Genomic DNA, 18841 nt, shown 5'->3' with positions numbered 1-18841 from the left:
AATCAGCATTCCGCTACGCTCATTCTCATTCTTTCACTAAAAAAAGTGTTATAGCGTCGATGGCATGGGAATTTACGCCATAAGGACATTTAAGACCCTTCACCAATTTTCTCAAGTGAGCTTCAGAAGGCAAAGGTAGCAAATCGTGATGCAAACAGTGTCTATACCCCTTGGGGCACTTAATTTTTAATCGAAGAGAATTCAGTATAAACTCAGAACTGTATCTCATTCCTGTCTTACTTTTCAGTTGGCATTTCTTTAAGATTGTATCAATTTCAATTTTTTGATTTTTGCTAAGAGACGCGAACTGTTTTGACTGCGTGACCGTTGTCTTTAATTTAGCATCTTTAACGCCTTTTTCAAGAAATTTATTTTAGCCTATGCGACCTTTAGTTTATTCTGCGTTCTAATTAAATTGCTTTTCTGATTCTTAAGTTTTTTTCTTTAGCAATGCTATTGTATTGCTAGAATCCGCAGTGTGAAGCAAATCATCCTCTACTGATAAGCTTAATGATACATTGCGATGAGTACTTACTTCATTATCATCTGTCCGCAAGGATTGCCTTTTCATGGGAGATTTTCGCTTCTTACCTGTCTTAGAGAGGTATTTGGGCAGATTAGGAAATATATGAGGAACTGCTTCTGGTTTTAATTTCCACCTTTGTCGTGGAATTTCTACTGTTTTGCCATCCACTATGAACGAATCCACTTTCACTAAAAGGTCAGTGGAAAAATGAATATCACACACATAGCAATTATGACTTAGTTTTTTATCTTTTCTGGAGATGGCACTCTCCCATTTTGAGAAACCATTACTGTCTTTAGGTGGCCTAAAAAAATGTCTACTGCCTGAAGAACAGCGGTCATATCCAGATCTACAGCCGGGTACGAAACACGTAGGCATCTTGTAGTTTTCGCTCGCTGCTGTCTCAAACACAATAATAATGCGTTGAACTCAACACAAACTAGTCACAACGGATCAATCACAAATCTAACGACACTAAACTGAATAACGTAACAACGTTGTCATTAATAAAAGTACACAATGTTATTCTAGCACAACAAAACACAACGCTCTACATAAAGCGCGGCCGCCCTGCAAGCAGAAGACGCTCGTCGCAAGCGAAGGTGCTGCCAGTGTTTCGGTGGGACACCGCTCTATTCACTTGCCATACGGGAAGAAACCGAAGTGCGCACACTTTCTCTTCTATACGCTCTGCGTATAGGTGTAACTTGGCGTGGGTTAGGTTAGATTAGGTTAATTATAATTTTGTTAACCTCCTCTCACGTGAGCAGCATACTAATGGGTAATTTTTATGATTTCGCAAATATAATACTCCCTCTGTCCCATAATTATTGTCCGGTACACCTTTGGTTGTTGTCTCATAATATTTGCCCGATATTCAAACTGTGACATTGGTATATACAGAAGAAGAACATGAAACACGGGAATGAGTCATACAAGTTTATTACTCAAGGATCAGTACAAATTGTGCTTTCCATCTGCCTCTTCGTCTGTCATTCCTGTACTACCATTTTGGCATACCGGACTATAATTATGGGACAGAGGGAGTAGTTATTTAGCAATGTCCGAATACTATTGGACGCTATTGTTAGAGAATAGAACACGTTTTGATTCTGCCCCCCTTCCCTCCCAAAGTTAAGCTCCATGTTCGATTCCATTTCTCCCCCCTCCCAAAGTTAGGTCCCAAATCACTTGCATACTACGCATTCCTCACTTCTCAAACAGTTTTACACTGGGGTTGCTAACACCAAATTACCTAGTCTTACCATAAATACTGTCCCAAAGTTGTAAGTAAATAGACACAAAATGGTGAGAGATATTGTAATATCAGAATAACATGAGGTGCATGGATGCATTATGAACCAAAATCACAAATAATTATTCGAAATGGGCACCTTTAGCACAGACACACTTCTGAAGTCTTCGAGGCCACTCATCAATGGAATTACGCAACACATCAAGTGGATACTCCGCAGCTGCCTTCTAAAGAGACCGCTTTAAACTGTCAATATTGGGATGTCTCTTCTTGCAAGCCATCTCCTGAAGCTTGGACCACAATTTGTAGTCCAAAGGGTTTAAGTCTGGACTGGCAGAGGGCCAATCTGATGTGGAAATGAAGTCAGGAACATTTGCCTCCAACCACTGCTGGGTGGTGCGTTCCTTGTGTGCTGGGGCTGAGTCCTGCTGGAAGCTCCAGTTCTCTCCATGGAAGATGGTGTCGGTAAGATTCTTGCATCGTTTCTCAAGCACTGTCTGCTGGTACACTTTGGCTGATGTTTTTACCCCTTTTTCACAGAAATGGATCGTGCTCTCATAGCAAATGTTCCAGACTTCATTTCCACTTCAGATTGGCCTTCTGCAAGTCTGGACCTATACTCTTTGGACTACAAATTGTGGGCCAAGCTTCAGGAGATTGCTTGGAAGAACAGGCATCTGAATATTGAAAGTTTAAAGCGGTCGGTCTCTTCTGAAGCCAGTTGTTCATTTTCCATTCGATGTGTTGCGTAATTCAATTGATGCGTGGCCACGAAGACTTCAGAAGTGTGTCAGTGCTAAAGGTGCTCATTTCGAATAATTATTTGTGATTTTGGTTCATAATACATCCATGCACCTCATGTTATTCTGATATTACAATATCTCTCACCATTTTGTGTCTATTTATTTACAACTTTGGGACAGTATTTATGGTAAGGCTAGGTACATCAAATGATGGTAACATTTTGACAAGCGCTTGTGAATTTGTTATCAACATCTCATGTTAGCAACAGATTTCCCGTGTTGTCAACAGAAATTTTGTTATCGACAAGAAGTCGGTAAAGATCAAAGAATGTTAGCAACAAAAAATTGTTACCAACAGAGCCTTTTCGATGTTAGCAACATTTCCCCCGCTCACCCTCCCGTTACCATCAAGCCACGCCAGTGACAGCAGCCAGCGAATGGGAGAGCATCGTTTCGTGCGAGATGCGTTTTGTTTTGTAATTTATTTATTATGAAAAATCTTCTGAGTGAGATGGAGTGGTCAAAGGATCTAGTGCTGGACTTAGTTGAATTGTTCCACGAGAAGCCTGTTCTTTGGGACCAAACGTATCCACAATTCAAAAGACAAAAACCATCAGGTCACTTCCGCTATAATTAGCTCTTGCCCGCAGTGAAGGTCTCACCCAGAATCCTCTTGGTCTTGTCTCTCGCGCCAAAATGACACATGCTGCCACAGTCGGTATCTTGCAGCATCTTGGCAGCCAAAATGTTAACAAAAATTATTAACAAAAATAAAGTCAAACTAGTGTTCTGGTTATCAACATTTGTTGACAACATCTGTTGTTAACCGTGTTGGTAAAAAAAGTTAATAACCTTTATTGGTAACATTCGGTGTAAACGCGGCTTTAGTAAGATGAGCAGATTTTTAAGACAACAGAACAGGAGATTTTTCAAATTTTCCTGAAGGAAAAACTGGACAAAGCGGGGCGGCAAAATGTACACGTTTAAATATTAAAACTGTTTCGTCATAAATTCTTATGTTTGAGACCTAAATAAAATAAATAATTACTGTGTAAATAACTTATATAATATGGTGCTATGCACTGAACTCCAACCAAGCAGTTCTTTAGAATTTGAAGTCATTCATTGGTATTTTGTCGATGAATGGATCTTCGTCAGTGTATTCATCTTTTCAAATAATATTTTATACAATTTACCCACGTGTGATTATAAAGTTCGCCTTATTAATCAACATAGCTTTCAAGGTTTGTAGAAGTGAGATTACTTCCGTAACATCTCTGGCTGTTTTGCATTGGCAGCTTTGGAGCGAGTCATAAGTCCCGGAGCAGCCAATCAACAAACGAGCCGCTGGCGTCATCTCTGCCCAGAACCTATCGCTATCCCTGTTGCTCGCGCTCTGGACTGTTGGTAGGCTCACTAACTGGACTCGCGCGGTCAGCTGGAGTTATGAAAATAATCTGATACTACTGAAAGAGCGTTCTTGTCACTTGTCCACAAACCATTCATGTACAGTCACGGACACTGTTGGGTTGTAACGATTCCATTGAAAGTCAATGTATCTATTACAACCCAGCAGTATCCGTGACTGTACGAAAAATCTCGTTCAGTGGGGGCTTTAATTACAGGTAAACAGGGAAGAAACTCAATGCATTAAGAAAATTGGAATATGGCACATTGTTGATACTGAAATGTGAAATAATTTCTAGCCAACCATGTCACAGTTCATAGTAATAGTACAGGAGATGTATTGTTGCAATAATTCTATACCGATGAGTCATTGTCAGAAGAAAGGCACATTCTGGCGACCCATTTTACGATAAAAAAATCGGGACAGAGACTAAAAAAAAAGGGACCGTACCGGGTAATACGGGACATCTAGTCACTTTACTTCTTACAAGGGAGGTTATCTAAGTGTCCCCCTCCGATTTCCATGAAAATTGGCAGGTGTATAGAGGGGACCAAAGGAAGAAATACGTGATTTTTGTTTCGGCTAAGAAGCTGTTTTAGAGGGCAAAACTCCCCTCAAATGTCAAGATGAGGGCAAATTGAAATGGGGATCTAACCCCGAAACCACGTAAATATGGCATAGGAAGAACACGCACATATAATTGGAACACACACAGCACAGAGCTGTGTTTGCCAGTGATATGCACTTCATATCTCAAGTGTACCACTTGTGTATCTCTGCCAGTAGGCTACTGTTAGCACAGAACTTCAACTGTCATCGTCCTTCACGATAGCACTTGCGTTTGGTACCGACAATCCTACAGTTCTCTGCTGTGTGCGTTCCAATTATATGTGCGTGTTCTTCCTATGCCAGATTTTCGTGGTTTCGGGGTCAGATCCCCACTTCAATTTGTCATCATCTTGACATTTGAGGGTGTGGTTTGCCCCCCTAAAACAGTTTTTTAGCTGAAACACAAAAAACACATATTTCTTCCTTTTGGCGCCTCTATACACCTGCCAAGTTTCATGGAAATCTGAGGGAGACACAGGGGTCAGATCCCCACTTCAATGTTTCCTCATCTTGACATTAGAAGGGAGGTTTTCACCCTGAAAATCTTTTCTTATTCGAAAAGTGTATTATGTCTCCATTACCCCCCCCCCCTCAGCCTTCATGAATATGATGGGGTAGCGTGGAAGATTTGAATCCAATATCGCTGATTTCGGAGTTCACTCTACTAACCTGTGCATTATGGAGGCTTATAAATACCGGGTGTTTCATAAATACTTGAGGGGTTACAAAAATTTATTGCAAGTAAAGAATTGAACTTACGTTAATGAAACCAGTCCAGAACGAACTACGTTTGTACACCTGCAAATGTTCAATGTGTGCTCCACGGGTGACACGGCACGCATCGACACAAAAGTCTAGTTCTTGCATCATTCGCATCAACATGGGCCAATACCTTGCCTTTGATGAAAGCCCACAAAAAGAAGTCACTCAGTGTAAGGTCCAGTGAACCAAAACATTGCACAAAACAATGTGAGTAACGTGGGTGATTTGAGTGTCGCCTAGCGGCAGGGATATGAACTCTCAGCTTAACAAAACACACACGCACAAACTGTTTGCGTTCCTCGATTGTTCTTGACTGGTTTCATTAACGTAACTTCAATAGTTTATTTGCAATGAACGTTTGTAACCCCTCAATTATTTATGAAACACCTGATATATTTTTAATCATTTCCCATGAACACATTATAATGTTATTTATTAATATTTAAGTGCTACTACCTTATGTCGTGAAATATAATCGAACTTAATATTGAGACATTTTCAGAGCAACCTTTGAATTTGTATATATTTTTACTCCAATATCTAAGCTTTCTATTAATGGTAAATAAATCCGTGTTTGGATTTGTAACATAACAATGTGAACAGCAGTGTAGCATTTCTTTTCAAGATGTAAACCACCCAAATCTTTGACAGCCATTCAGTGGCTCACCACACCACTGACGTCACTGTCTAGTTCCACAATTTGAATCTAGGACAATTGCGATGAAGTCTAAATCACGGACAATTGCTATGATTTTGACGGTGAAGGTCATTTTACAAATTAATGGTAGGACGACTGCTACTATCAGAACCTAACCTAACCTAACCAAAGGCGCCACAGAACTAATAATGCTGTAGAAGGTTGGAAAAACAAAATAAATAGGTGCCTTCGAAGATCATCCAAAAATTCATGATGTTCTGGCCTGCCTTAAGAGCCAAGCAGAGGACACCAACATCACGTACATGCGAATGGAATTTAATCTAGAAGGTCATAAAAGGAAGAAGCGTGACATTAAAGTCGACGCGAGAGTCGGGAAGTGTTTTAGCACATATGAGAAAACGGGTGACTTCAAAGGGTGTCTGTTGGCTCTAACCCATGTTCAAAAACTTGATTGAACCAAATTCCCAGCCGAAAATATCAATATTTCACATAATCCTCTTGTAAGAGGTATTGTACGCGGTTAAGTCACCCTTCAATTTGATAGAAGATTTAAAATGTCATCACAATTGTCCACCCGACCTTTCACTTCTGTGTTCATCGCAATTGTCCGTCTACCCCCCAATTTACCCTCTGATTCTTCGATAATAAAGCTACACTCATTCCATAAAGTAAATTGTGTAAATTAAATATATATCGATTGAAGCTTGCCGATCAGAAGATGCTTTCTCTGGGTTGCGAGAAAATCTTTCCCTACCTTGTAGATATGGAACATACGTGTATGTATCGGTAACAGGAGAAGGGCTATGGTTGTTGTTGAGTTGGTGTTTTAAATCCACTTTATGCACAGTAAGGCTAATCGGGACTGGACCTGCAGTTTAAAGTGGGATCCGAACCACCATGTACCTCCACCGGGTATCGAACCCCTTGACCCCTTGATTACAAGCCGACGACGCTACCACTGCGCCATCAGAGAGGCCCAGAAGGGCTATGGGTATGATCTCCCTTCAAAAGTACTGAAAGAGTGTAAAAGTAAATTTAATGTAATAGAGTAGGCCTTTATGAAGAATTTACAGAAAGTATTACAATTATTTTTGCGGTGTTAGAAGTGTAGGTAAGTCACTCTTTATATACAGCTGTGGAAATGTAGGTTCAAATATAGTCTCGGTTTGGTTAGAATGAAATTCTCCTTTGAGAGAGGGAGGAGTGAGACGGGGGAGATTGAGGTTTGAGAGGGGAGACTTTTTTTTAACTAGATTGTTACCACGGTTAAATCAATGTTGGAATCGTCACATTCTCTCTTATACAAAACAAGAATTGACATATACAGGGTGTCCACCGTGAGACTCCAAAATTTAAAATAAATATAGTACCAGGTGGCTATAATTAAAGTGACGGTGTTCAGAGTGGTACAGCACGGGCTGTAATGAGAGTAGCAATCTGAAACTTCGTAGATATGCTAATGAAGCAATGCGCTCGCGAATTATGCAAAAAAAGTTCCAATTCTCGCCACCAGGGTAAAAATGGCGCTGTAAGCAGTCAAAACTTGGTATAGTTACAGGAAAAACACTATAAATCGCAGAAAACAATACTCTTTGTAATAAAATATCGCTACAATTTCACTATTCGAATTACATGAACATTACTAAACGAAAAAGCAACAACCAGGGAGCTCACACAATGGTTAGGCAATGTCACCGACTTTGACGTCAGAGTTACGGAAAATTCCGTTTTGACTGCTTACAGAGCCATTTTTTACCCTGGTGGCGAGAAGTGGAACTTTTTTTTGCATAATTCGCGAGCGCATTTCTTCATTAGCATATCTACGAAGTTTCAGACTGCTACTGATTACAGACCATGCTGTACCACTCTGAACACCGTCACGTTAATTATAACCACCTGGTAGAAAGTAAAATTTGTATACCATCATTAGCATACATGATTGATTGAGTTGGTGTTTTAAGTTCACTTTATGCACAGTAAGGCTAATTGAAACTGCACTTAGTTTAAAGTGGGATCCGAACTACCATGTGCCTGCACCGGGCATCGAACTCGCGACCCCTTGATTACAAGACGAGGACGCTGCGCCATCGGAGAGGCCCTATAACCATACATGAAAATGATAATGTAAGGCACAAAGTTTTCAGTGTAACTCACGGAAGTCATAGAATTCAGTTCAGTTCACGTGCACATGGCGCCTTTGGTGGTACCAAGAATGTCTAACCTGCTGTCTTTAACAGCACACCTCGTCCATGTTTGCAAGCAACAATTTCAAAAACTGATCACACCACTTGTTTATACTCTTGAATGTCGGAGGGTCCTTATTATTGTACAAACGAAGGTTTCGTTGCACTTGAGTAATGGATATTGTTTCTGCAGCAAACCAACTCACAACTTATGCACGCTCGTTTGGAATCGCCATTTTGGAAACAATTTATTGTTTTAGCGCCACTGTGGTTCTAGTGCGAACTACAACATTACCACGTAAACGTTTTGAGTTTCTGGTTCTTCTATTAGAATCACAACAGTATGACCTTAAATGAAAAAGAAATAAACTTTCAAAATGTTGGAGTCTCACGGTGGACACGCTGTATATATTATTACTGGGGCTCGGAAGCTGAGGAAAAATCCTTTTTTTCCCTAGTGTCCGAAGACGAGGCCCAACATAATATATGTTCATCTTGGGTCATTGTAGGCCAGAAAAAGGTGGGTTTTATTTGTCCTTTTTTGCCTTTTTCGGCGTTTTTTGGCTTATTGGTCCTTTTTTAGCCTTTTTTTTAGATCTTCATGGCTTCTTTTTGCAACTTCACCTTCTTTCGACTACGTTCTTACTGCCCATTCTATTCTCAATTCGAACCTTCATCAGTTCATCGCCCCTTAAACATCCTTTCTGTAGTAAATAAATATATATATATATATATATATATATATATATATATATATATATATATATATTTGAACCATCCCTGAAACGAGAGAAAAACCTTTTTGGACGACTGAAGCAGGTACGGTACAAGGTCCTTTAACCGTAACTTGTCTGGAAGGTCGCGCTGTAAGTGGAAACTTTATCTGGTTTTGAACCTTTCAGTTTTTTCGCACTGTGTGTTCCATACCACCAGAATTTTTTTATTTTTTTATTCATTAAATATGTAATTGAAACTGAAGTTATTAATTAATTTGGATCACATTTATACGCCTTTTTTCAGTTTTTAGGTCCTTTTTTTATATTTTTATGTCTTTTTATAGGTCTTTTTTTGGCAATTTATAGGTCTTCAACTTCCGAGCCCTAATTATTACATTATATATTATGTCGTATATTTTAAACGTACAAACTAAAGACATTTCATGACCTTGACAACAAACACAGCGTTACATCAACAGAAGAAAGTTTCTTCTTGTCGTCTGAAAACCTCTGTATTATTCTTCCGCGTTCGTCTATCGGCATAGGCGTCATCTTTACTTGCCTCTTTTTACTTCACTCCATCTCCTTTCCTGTGGTCTGCTTTTTATTTCCCGCGTCTGCTGATTTAGCTTTTTTTCGAAGGCTCCTCTACTTTTCTTTACCACTCTTGGACTTTGAGAACCCTCAATCTTTTTCAGTCAATCACAGTTGATGTCACACAGTTGTTCTCTTAGTTTTTAAGACACAGTAAATACATTTTAGAGTCCTACTTCGCTACCCACCAAACGCCCCCTCGGGACCCAGCAGTGGGTCGCGCCCCATAGGCTGAAAAACGATGCTCTCAACTCTTCAACTGGCAGTCGGCAATCGCCTAATAGATCCCATGTTATGCCAGACACTGGTCTCTCCAAGGGTCCGCTACTAATCCATACAGAGCATTGGAACCAGTGATGTGTCGTAGACTATAAGTTTACGTCTTCATGCGTTGTCTACACGTAATCTACGCGTAGGTTACATTGGGTTGTAGTTTACATAGACTACGTAGGCAATCTAAAGTGCATTAAAATTAATTTTCAAGGGTTTCATGAATAGAAAGTGACATTTTCAACTGTATTGGTTCCCAACAAACTGAAAACAATCCTATTTACAACAAAATTCTCTTCTCTTCTATTATCAACTATGGAAGAAGATAAATAGTATGCAAAAAACAACAACAGATGGCATTCGTGAGGCAAGATTGGTCTTTTCCCCATAAAACACTAGAATATTTCCTATATTAGGTTTCTTCCTAGGTGAGAAATTGTTCGAATTTGGAAGAAATAGTATGAAAAGTTCTCCTCACACATCAGCAACTGATACGCAGTATAATTTTCTTTTAATTCCACGGCACCCTTTGCTAAGTTATCACCTCTCGCCCATGTTATTTACATAGATTACGTAATCTACGTGTATAAAATAGTCTACGTGTAGAATGTAGACTATCGTTGTTTACGCGTAGACGCACATCACTGATTGGAACACATAAGCAAAAGAGCAAACACATTAAACTTATTCGTTTACGAAGGCTCACAAACATGGCGGTTGCAGAGTGAGATTTCCGTCAAATCTGTGACTGATCTGCTTTTGCAACTTGGAGGCGAGTCACGACGCTCGAAGCATCCAATCATTAAATGAGCCGGTGACGTAATCTCAACCTGCACCTATTGTTAACCCTCTTGCTCACGCTTTACTCTGTTGATAGGCTCACTAGCTAGTGTCCAGCCAGCTGCAAATGTTTCAAAGATGATCTGACTACACTGATCGACGTCACACGAAAGCCATATATGATCATGAAGGTGACTCTGAGATGCATATTGTGTACATTTACAGCTTCTTTCTTTTTCCTAGCACTTGAGAGAACAGTGTAAGAACATCTATCGCTCAAGGCCATTGCTTAATTTACATATATCTAGAAGCCAATGCGCTTTAATGCATTACACTTAAGAAACGCAATAAAAGTCGTTGAGAATTATTCGAGTTTCATTTTTTTATATTCTTCGCCAGAGAGTTTTTAATGCGCACGTTCGTATTACCGGATATGATGTAACTTGAATATATTTCTCTTAATTTTTGATTACCCTTTCCACATTTTTAATGCATGTTGAGACTTTTATGTGCGCAAGTTTTATGTGTGTTAACCTTAACATGATTTTTTTTTTCTAGAAGCAAATCCTTGTACCTCTCTTGTGCAAAATGTGTGTAGATTAATGATCGCTTCGCAGGGCTGCCAACATGAAATTTCCAGTGGTGCCAACTGGATGTAAGTTGTCTTGTCAGTGTTTTAATTGTTGGGGAGTGTTTCATGGTTTAAATTTACATGTCAGTATTTTATAGTGCGGTTACTTTTAAGTAATAATAAAAGTTTGCTTGTATAAGTCAACTTTATGCTCAGGCAGGCTAATCGGGACGGCACCTATAGTTTAAAGAGAAATCCGAACCAATTGTGCCTCCTCCGGTATCGAACACGTGGCCTTTTGATTACAAGGCGACTGCAGTTTAAAGTGGGATCCAAGCCAATGTGCATCCTTCTGGAGATCTAACACAGGACCATAGGCGTGCGCGCGCGGGGGGCAAGGCGGGTCAGTTTCCCCTCCTAATACTCTCACTTGGAAATTTAGTGTATATAAATCTTATTTCCGTTAATAAACAATATTATTGTCTTTAAAAAATTAAGTATTTTCAAGCCGACGAAAGTTCCCAACAACTACGATGGGTTTATTTACTATGTAATTGAACTATCTCACTTCATTCTCCAGTAAATTATTTGTTATTATATATTTTATTCATTAACTTAGTTGTGTTACACCTATGTGGTCGCAGAATAAATTTGTCAATGGTCACACATTGGAAATGAATAAATTATATGTGGTTGTTTTGAATCATCTGTACGAAATCATGTTTATACGTATGTAAATCAGTCTGAACCACAGAGAAGGAAATGAAAGGGGAGTGGAACAGAGAATCTTTGTGCCCCGGAAGCCTGGAATTCTTCTAACAGTGATTTTCGGTGGGTCCGGACACACACTATATACGCCCCTGCGAATTACCTATCAATACAATAAAACAGTGAGATGAAATGAGGTTTTTCCATCTCCGACTGAACTTTCATGAATGCTTTTGCACTCCTTAATCAGAAGGTCTGCGCACGCCTATGCCCGGGACCCCTGGATTCAACTGCTTTTTGTCAAGCTGTTGCTGTTTCCGCGCTTGCAGAATGTTGACCTATCTAGCAGAGACAAAGCGGTGTTGTAATTAAACTGATAACAGGCTCCTCTGGCGGCTGACCTACTAAGCTCTATCTGTCCACCAATCGTCATCGGGCGTGTGTGGATTGATGAGTGTCAACAACCTCAGTTGCGAAGTAAGTACGGGTAACATCGCTTTTCCGTTACAACGTTGCCAAGCGTACGTCTGTTTTTGTCAGTTATTATTATTAGCTTCTTTGTACAGGATTTGGGTGTTTTGTGTACTAATTTTCCCTGCTTTGTGTACTATTTTACAACTTTTATCCAGTACCGGCGCTGATCAACTCCCTCTCCCCTCGTTTCACAGTACGTTTGGCAACATGGTGCGTCGGCCTTGTGACACGAAAATTCCCGATGTTAGTCGAATAGAATTGAACTGATCGCTGATTCGTTGTTTCACAGTCTCTAGCTGGAATTGCTGGCACACGAGAATGCACAAATGTTAGTATAGTGGGATCCATGAATATTACCGTGCAAATTGTCAACCATCATGTTCGTGCATTTTAAGTAAGAGCTTAAAGAATTAAAAGAAGGCTTCAAACAAGTTGTTGACAACTTCTACACCAGCATACATAAAAATCCATCGTTTAAAAACACATGGGATGTAAGATAAATATTAATGCAAATAGTCATGGACAATTAGCACGGTAATACTTATGGATCCCACTGTACACACAGTACACTAACAACTCCCTTGAAAATGATGCAAAACGAACTCCTTTAATAGAGCATGTGTAAGTGAGAATTAAACTACAACGTGGCAATAGTGTGTGCATAAGCAATACTTCTCTTTTTCCATGGGCTCTTCGTTGTCCAAAAAGCGATATTATCCTCGTTTCCAATTGGCGCACGAACTACCAAGCGATCGCTAACGCAGTTAAGATATGACAATTTGATATATACGCAATTTACAAGGAGACAAGCGTTAGCAGGGAAGCTCAAGTATTAATAGTAATACTAACTAAACTATTATATAACTAACTCTCTACCCTACCTGAACCCAAAACTTATGGCTGCAGAAACTCAACCCTTCCATCTGTCCCCTATCCTGGGCAATATCAATCCAATCTTTTCCATCCTTATCGATTTCCTTTAGGTCCATCTCAACGTTATCTCTCCATCTTCGTCTTGTCCTTCCTTCATGTCTCTTACCATCAGGTTTCCAAACAACATTCATGTACTTTCTTTCCTTTCGTGCCACATGGCCTGCCCACTTAAATCTTCTTGATCTAATTATTATAATAATACCTGGATATGAATACAAATTATGCAGTTCTAAATTATGTAACCTTCTCCACTCACCTGTCTCCTCATCCCTTTTAGGTCCAAATATTTTCCTAACGATTTTATTTTCAAATACTCTCAATGTATGCTTTTCATTTAATGTAAGAGACCAAGTTTCATATAATATCAATATAATACTACAGGCAAAATTACGGTTTTGTATATTTTAACTTTCAGTTTCTTAGATATTATACGAGAAGATAAAAGTTTATGAAGAGAAATGTAACATACATTTCATGAATTAATTCTGCTTTTTATTTCTTCTTTTATATCATTTTCATTTGTTAGTAATAATTCAAAGTACTTGAACATGGAAACTGATTCAAACGAGTTGTTAATAATTAAATTTTGATTATTACCTAACACTTGGTTTCGGCCTGTAAGCATATATTTAGTTTTATCTTTGCTAACCTCCAAACCGATCTCCTTAGCTGCTCTTTAGCTGCTATTTTAGCATTATTCTTTATTGTATTTATGTCATCCCCTAGTAAGTCTACATCATCTACATATGTTAACAACTGAGTGAGACCATTTAATTTTATTCCTTCATTAGTTTCTATTACCTTCCTAACAACATATTCTAAAGCAAAATTAAATTGTAATGGAGATAATGCATCTGGCTGTCTTAACCCATCATGAATTGTAAATTTGTCAGACATATTAATACCCACACGAACTTTTCTTTGTTTCATTTCATATTAACAAACTTGTTAGGTATTCCAAACTCGACTAATGTATTATATAATTTATCTTCTTTAACGGAATCATATGATTTTTTAAAAAATCAATGAATACTTGATGAACAATTTGATTATATTCCCATTATTTTTCAAGTGTCTGTCTGATGTTAAAAATCTGTAGATAGTTTAAATCCACATTGATAATCGCCTATAATTTTATTAGCGTATTAGTCTTGTTAAAAGAATGTTAAATAATATTTTATGTGATGTTGAGAGGAAAGGAATTTCACGGGAATTATTGCAGTTCTTTTTATCACCTTTTTTAAACAGAGGAACAATAATAGATTCTTTCCACTGGAATCTCCTCTCTATTCCATATTGAAGAAATTAATTTATGAATTTTACACATTAACAAATTGTCACCTTATTAAATTAACTCAGCTGCTATTAAATCAATGCCAGGTGTATTCTTTAGCCTTTTAATAGAATCTGTAACTTCAGTCAAGTTAGGTTCTGATACTAAAGGTTTTGCTGTGTGTTCTTCATTTACTTCTGATTTATCATGCATCTATTTAAAATATAGCTTGGATCAGCCAAAAATTCACCACTTTTATATATTATCAAGTTTGCTTTAGGTTGTCACCTCTAAATTCATATAAATGTCTGATATTTTAATTTTTGTTGTTTGTTTCAATTTCGTTAATTTTGCTTTTTAAGCAATCTCTTGTTTTACTTCTAAACGTGCGGTTAACTTCTCGATTTATTCTATTTTGATTGCATAAATTTATATCATCAGAGTAATAATAGATTTGTCTATTTTCTGTCTTATGTAAGAATGAAGTCAGTGCAAACAGATACATGTTGTTTCTGAGAAATTCATTGTTTTTTCAGTAGCAGATATGCAGAAATTGTGCGCAGGAATGTATCTATACACTCAACTCAACTTCCTGGTATATTGAAGTTGTGTGGTCTTATATTACAAGCAAAATAGCATCAGAATATCAAATTGGAAATAATTATTCCATTTCTCAGAAGTCAAGCAGTTTTGTTTACATTAACTTCTATCTTCCAGTATATGTGCCGTTTGGAATTACCACCACCACTACTTCTTCATATGTACAGTTCCCAGCAATAATAGTGTGACACCTACATCCTGAGACACTCGCGTCTCTGCAAGTCGTTATGTGTGTTGCATAGCTCTACGGTGGTGATAGAAGTTGCCATTAAGTTACAGTTGCCATTAAGTTACAGTTGCTATTATAATCAACCTATCGCCGTTGAGGTAGGCAACTCACGTAATACCTTGCGGGAAAGCGAGCTTTTCAGGATCTAGTTGATTCATTTTTTATTTCCGCTCACTGTACAAACTAGAGGTGTGACGTTGCCCTAAAAGTGAGTACTGAGATCGGGAAGAAAATTTTCCGTCCCAATCCCGACTTTTTTGCATACCGAACATTCGGGACATTCCAAATAATCATATTTTAAAGTGTCTGAAATTTCTTGAAAATGGCAGTTTTATGTCAGGGATCCTAAAACAATCATTTTCATTTGGAACATTTCCCGTCCTGAAAATTTTTAAACTCATTCCGGAAATTGCGAAATTTTTCCCTCCAGAATGTCGGAATTTTATGAATTTTCCCGTCCCGACCAAAAATTTTCCTTCCCACACACCCCTACTACAAACTGCACAATCGACCGAAAAAAAAATTGTGAAAAGGTGAACTTGGGTTGTGGTGTTGACAGTATAAAAGTGACTATGGTTTTTTTATTATTATTATTATTGCTTACTGCCCTTGAAACATTGTAATTTACATTACGACAGGGACATTGGAAAGGATGGGGGGGGGGGGTCCAGAGAGGGTTTTGGCCCTTTCGAAACTTTCATGTGCCCTCCCTCAACTTTTCCTTGGCTTAGAAGAAATTTACTTTGATATTATAAAAACCATCCAAATTATTAATTTGAAGATATTTGCATGTAGATTACAATCGGTTTCATATTTATATCTATTGTACACCCCCCCCTCCTCTCTCTCCGAAACCTTAGTTTACTTACCTGGGGAAGGGGGGTGGGGTGGGTCGCAGGCCCACACTTTTATTCGTCACTAAAATTGAAGGAACCAATTTGTTATTGGATCAATGCTTCCTTTGTTGATTATATATGTGTAGAAATTAATTAATTAATTATAATTACGAAAATAGCATAATTAATACAAAATAATAACCAATTATTGCAGGACTGTGGTACACATTTTTTTACCATTCACTAAAAGCACAATAATTTTTCATTAATGTTTGTTTTGTTTACAGATGAGCAGTTGTTTATTAATTATAATAATTACAAAAATTACCAGCCAATTGCACACTGTCAATGGCAAAAGTGTCTCGAATTACACGCATTTAAAGATAGTGCCGGGTAGTCCCACCAAGTGTATTTTGTCTCCTATTTACATTACATTTATGTCTTTATTAACAAAAATTGTACATAAATATTGAGAATATAGGGAACATTGCAATTTATTTTCAATTTTTAATAAAAATTTTCACAATTGAAAAATAAAAAAAATGAGGTGGTGGGCCTGACAGGCCTCCTCCTCGAAGCTAGGGTAAATATATGTACTTTTTTTAAGTCCTGAATTCAGCAATCGATTACACTTCAAATCAAAAATGTTAATTCAACTTTAAAAAAATGTATTAAGCTTGCTACCCCCGACAACTAGAAGTATTTTTTTAAATTTTGCGAGGAGCTTATTTACAAAATTACCATTTCAAACTTTTTGTTTTGTTTTAAGAACTCAAAATCTACAACAATAGCTATTTTCAAACGGATAAAATGCTCTTAAACTAGGTACGTAGTTAGAAATGTCACAGGCGTATTAAAAAGTCAGGGCGAATTATAACAACCAATTTCTTATCAATTGAAAGGACTTGGGAACCGTTTTGACAAAGCAATGCTCAGCAACCATGGGGATTTTCTTCTCGTTGGGATTTCTGAAAGGAAATTCAGTTTCTATTGTTGGTATACATTAAAATCAACAATGCATGACGGAAATACTCAGATGGGGATCACCTTTAGGTTATCGAAAGTGCCCGAGCGAAATACTAGAAACTTGAAAGGTGAGTGAATAAATTACTCAGTATTTTTAAACCGGAAGTTATCTTGACACCAAAATTCAAGCCTGACATCTAGCGATATCCTTGGAAACTAGGATCCACTCAGCATTATCCAAGTCGATTTGTTCTTTTTAATACTGTCGTCCCAAAACTGCACCATGGCAACTGTTGTGCAATTGCAAATATTTACAATACACAGGGTGTAACAAAAGTCCGGAACCGCCCTTTTAATTTGAAAACGACTTGACGTGAAATTTCGGATACGGGTAATTGGGGTGGGGCACACCAGATGAGACTAGTGTGTATCATGGCGACCATCTTGAAGGCCGCCATCTTGGAATTACATACAGATTTACAAATGGGAAGGCGGTCATGTAGCATATCATTTTACATGTGCGTTTTCTCAGAAATAAGAATATGCAGTTATTTTTCCCCTAACTTTATTTGGTGACAGCGCGTTTTTCATGAACAACTCACAATTCCAATCTCTCAAAGATTCTGGATTTGAGTCTAGCCCAGATCATAGGTGTTCCACTCTGTTCGTTCTTTCATAAATTTTATCAAAATATGTACCATCACCAAGACCGCGGCTGGCATTAAATAACCACTTACAAAAAACAATCGATTCTCGAACACACTAAATTTTTCATCAACCTCTCGTCAGGTGGCGCCATAGACAGGTAAGTTCAAAACAAACAAAGAGAATTAATAAAATTGTGTTATGGCATGTGGTAGTTTCATATTAGTTTTCCGTATATACTATCTTCACAAAATGGTGCTCCAGATACATGCACTATTCACGTAAAACAGTTCACATAAAAGGTTAATAGACATCACAGAAGAAATAATTTTAGAAATTATTTGATCTTGATTTGATTTGACTTGATTTAGTTCATTTTACTTCGCGTTTTGTGCCTCTTGGCTAATTTGCGAAGATGGTTATGAGTGATGAAATGATGAAATTGATGAATGGACATTCACAAACAACCAAGCCCGACCGGGATTCGAACCCGGGACCCTCGGCGTCAAATTATTTGATCTCTGTGTAAGGTTAGTTAATGGCAGAAATACTTTCTTTGTCCTTGTACGCAAGGAAACGTTGCCAACTTGTAAAATTAAACACTGGCGTATACAGGAGGGTACAGCTCCTAGATAAATTTGGCGAAAATCAAACTTCTCAAATGAAAGTATTGAGGAACTGCAGAGGCGCAACCACGAATTTTTATCTGGGGGGGCAAGTACCAGGATAAACATACCAACAACCTCAATAACACTAATAAAAATACTAATAATAAAAAAATAATGGTATTATTATTATTATTATTATTATTATTACTAGTGGTAGTATTAGGAGTATCAAAGACGTTATTATCCTCATAAATTATGCAAAGAGGGGTAGGAGTTTGTACTAAAGTATTTGTTTGGAACAAACTATTTGAAATATTTTTCCAACACAGTCAATTTCACATTAGCTAATAATGGAAAACAAAGACGCACACAGTGTTGTTGAATGGCATAAAATGAATGATAAATGCATTCCGATGATAATTATTTTTGTACATATAACATGTATAACTTTAATTTACAAGATATGTTTTACACATATGCAACATAGAGCGACA

The 18841-nt window shown here is 37.8% G+C and overlaps 1 protein-coding gene across 7 annotated transcripts in view; it reads left to right on the top strand.

The window, feature by feature from the left end:
* LOC146002501 (chymotrypsin-C-like) overlaps nucleotides 1–18841 on the top strand; it is a 167107-nt gene that overhangs the window by 67981 nt on the left and 80285 nt on the right. Inside the window, exon 1 of one of the 7 annotated variants that reach the window (XM_083140385.1) lies at nucleotides 11072–11159. The exons of 5 other annotated variants lie outside the window; for them this stretch is intronic. The gene's annotated coding sequence lies outside the window, so the exon portion shown is untranslated. Of the gene's footprint in view, nucleotides 1–11071; nucleotides 11160–17151; nucleotides 17223–18841 lie in introns of those variants that run through there. One more of the 7 variants, XM_083140387.1, reaches the window with a different exon arrangement.

The sequence above is a fragment of the Lepisma saccharinum genome, chromosome 18, assembly GCF_977018435.1.
Source record: "Lepisma saccharinum chromosome 18, izLepSacc3.1, whole genome shotgun sequence".
NCBI lineage: Eukaryota > Metazoa > Arthropoda > Insecta > Zygentoma > Lepismatidae > Lepisma > Lepisma saccharinum.
Note: the sequence above shows the minus strand (reverse complement) of the source record. Positions and strands in the feature narration are given on the sequence as shown.